Genomic DNA, 3,328 nt, shown 5'->3' on the forward strand with positions numbered 1-3,328 from the left:
GATATGAGTGTTGAATAATGATTGTTGTGTATGCTTATCATGTTTGCCTATGTTCCTTGCTAATTGTGGTTATTTGGAATTGGTATTGGTTCTTTTATAATAAACTCACCCTTGCAATTTTGTATCGTGTGGTTGATACCTGTGATGATCACGAACCTTGTTCGTGGGAGCAGAATGACAGTGGTAGGGTGTAGGGAGTAAGATTCTGGTGAGGAGCCGCCGAGCCGACGTGATGACGTTGGCGTTATTTTGGGAGAGAGTTGTGTTTTGTAATCAACTCCTCCGTAGTTGGTTTTTAAGTTTTATTTTGTTGAGTTAAAGATGTAAAACTGGAATTTTAATTATATATATATGAACATATTTAATTTTCGTTATGTGTATGACATGTACTGAATTATTGTTTCTATGTAATTATGCATATTCACTTAAGTAATGGCGTGTTGTTGGATGAATTTATGTTGTGACAAAATCACTTCTATTTTCATAATAAAAAATTAAGGGAGTTCTTTTTATAAAAATTGAAATTATCGAATATTAGAGTGTGGATACCGTAGCGACGAGGCGGGTCGTTACACCCAGCTTCCTCTCCAAAAACACCACCCTCGAGAAAATCCTATTGGCTCGTGATCGTACGTTTGATCTTTGATTCGATAGGAAGTCGTGTGAAAAATAGAGTCATGGTGCAGTTATGGTTTAGGAATAGGATAACACACTTGCCTTGTGAGTTTTATACACTATGAGTGATTTATTTTCAGCTTAGCCCGATGTTTCCCCTGCATGTTCATTTAAAAGCTAAAAGTTGACATCCTGCCCTTCATTCTCAGTTACAAGGAAGATTACCCTTGGCACAAGTATATTGTTTCTCAAAGATATGGTGCTCTCGCGAATGATTTATTTTTCTTTACAAAAAGCATGTTTGCCTTTCAGCTGGAAAAACCCAGTGGACCGTTCGGTCCCGCCAACCACTTTTTTCGGAGCCCCATGAATGTTATTGCGTAGCGCTGTTCATGTGTCCTCCACCTTCGAGTTTGGAGCTATGTTTCATGATTGCCTAAGTGCGGACCCTCAAGGCAATCCTCCATTCTCCCCCTTTTTCGGAGCCCCATGAATGTTATTGCCTAACGCTGTTCATGTGTCCTCCACCTTCGAGTTTGGAGCTATGTTTCATGATTGCCTAAGTGCGGACCCTCAAGGCAATCCTCCATTCTCCCCCTTTTTCGGAACCCCATGAATGTTATTGCCTAGCGCTGTTCATGTCTCCTCCACCTTCGAGTTTGGAGCTATGTTTCATGATTGCCTAAGTGCGGACCCTTAAGGCAATCCTCCATTCTCCCCCTTTTTCGGAGTCCCATGAATGTTATTGCCTAGCACTGTTCATGTGTCCTCCACCTTCGAGTTTGGAGCTATGTTTCATGATTGCCTAAGTGCGGACCCTCAAGGCAATCCTCCATTCTCCCCCTTTTTCGGAACCCCATGAATGTTATTGCCTAGCGCTGTTCATGTGTCCTCCACCTTCGAGTTTGGAGCTACGTTTCATGATTGCCACCTTCGAGTTTGGGGCTATGTTTCATGATTGCCTAAGTGCGGACCCTCAAGGCAATCCTCCATTCTCCCCCTTTTTCGGAGCCCCATGAATGTTATTGCCTAGCGTTGTTCATGTGTCCTCCACCTTCGAGTTTGGAGCTATGTTTCGTGATTGCCTAAGTGCGGACCCTCAAGGCAATCCTCCATTCTCCCCCTTTTTTCGGAGCCCCATGAATGTTATTGCCTAGCGCTGTTCATGTGTCCTCCACCTTCGAGTTTGGAGCTATGTTTCATGATTGCCTAAGTGCGGACCCTCAAGGCAATCCTCCATTCTCCCCCTTTTTCGGAGCCCCATGAATGTTATTGCCTAGCGCTGTTCATGTATCCTCCACCTTCGAGTTTGGAGCTATGTTCCATGATTGCCTAAGTGTGGACCCTCAAGTGCAATCCTCCATTCTCCACTTTTTTCGGAGCCCCATGAATGTCATTGCCTAGCGCTGTTCATGTGTCCTCCATTATCAAGCGCAGAGCCTCTGGTGACTGGGAAATATGTTCTTCTGTTGTTTTCCGGATCGGTTCCTTCGCCCAACATGTGTATATGTATATATGTATATTATATTTGTTGTTCTTGTTGTTGTTTGTGTTTTGTTTTGTGTTGTACAGCAAAAAAGAAGGAGTAGAGACGAGAATCGTCATCACGGAAAAAGCAGGATGGACGAAATCAGTGTCTTATCTTTGCTTTCCTCTTATCTCCGATGAGAGGTAAGTAAAGAGGGGCAACTGTCATACCCTAATTTCGTCCGGGGATTATAATTTGATGATATACAACCATTGATTGGCCGCTTCGAGATATTTGGCACCCTTTGTTGCACAATATGTGAAGTCCCGAGACGTGCCGAAAATCAAAAGGAAGCAGGCTTACGCGATCCGTAAAAATTCCGGATGTGACGGAAATCAAAAGGAGGTATTTTTCGCAATCCGTGAGTTTTCGTAACTTCTTCGAAAGCTAAAAAAGAGTAAATACATAATCCGTAAGGACTCGTAACCTTGCGGAAGGAAAATAAGTATCGTTATGAAATTCGTAAACTTTCGTAACGTTACGGAAAAAGAATTACCAAAAAAGGTAGAGGGGGTGCATTTAGTAAAAAGGGGGGTACAAATAGCAATCAGGACCACTTGGGCCTTCCAGATTCTTCCTCCAGAAGGTTGTTGCTTCTGGAGGAAGCAACCTTGCTCGCCTGGGCGAGCTGGGTGGCAAGCTCCTCCCCTATTTTGCTATAAATAGGGGGAGGAGTGAAGGGAGAAGGGGTTCAGCCTTCTTGGCACTTCTTATTCTCTCGAAATTACTTAGGAAAATTATTTCCGTGAAGAAAATCCAAGCCGAGACGCTTCCGTAACGTTTCCGTAACGTTTCCGTGAGTAATTACGCGAAGATTCTCGACCGTTCTTCAACATTCATCGTTCGTTCTTTGTTTTCTTCAGTCTTCAACGGGTAAGTACCTCAAACCGAGCTTTTCAATTCATTCTATGTACCCGTGGTGGTCCACATTTTGTTTCATGTATTTTTATTCTCATTTTCATTCGCTTTCTATACCCCCTTTTGACGTGCTTAAGCCATTTATTTAAGTCATTTTTCGCCTAATCTAAAAATAAAATAAATTTTCACCGATCGTTTGAATTGTATCATCCGTTAATTTCGGTTAAAATGAATTTCGACCGTTCGGTCGTGCCGTAACCACGCTGGAAATCAAATAAGAGGTAAAATAATAATATAATAATAAAAAAAATACCTTTTAGTAAAATA

This window comes from Glycine max, chromosome 18 (assembly GCF_000004515.6).
Source record: "Glycine max cultivar Williams 82 chromosome 18, Glycine_max_v4.0, whole genome shotgun sequence".
Taxonomy (NCBI): Eukaryota; Viridiplantae; Streptophyta; class Magnoliopsida; order Fabales; family Fabaceae; genus Glycine; species Glycine max.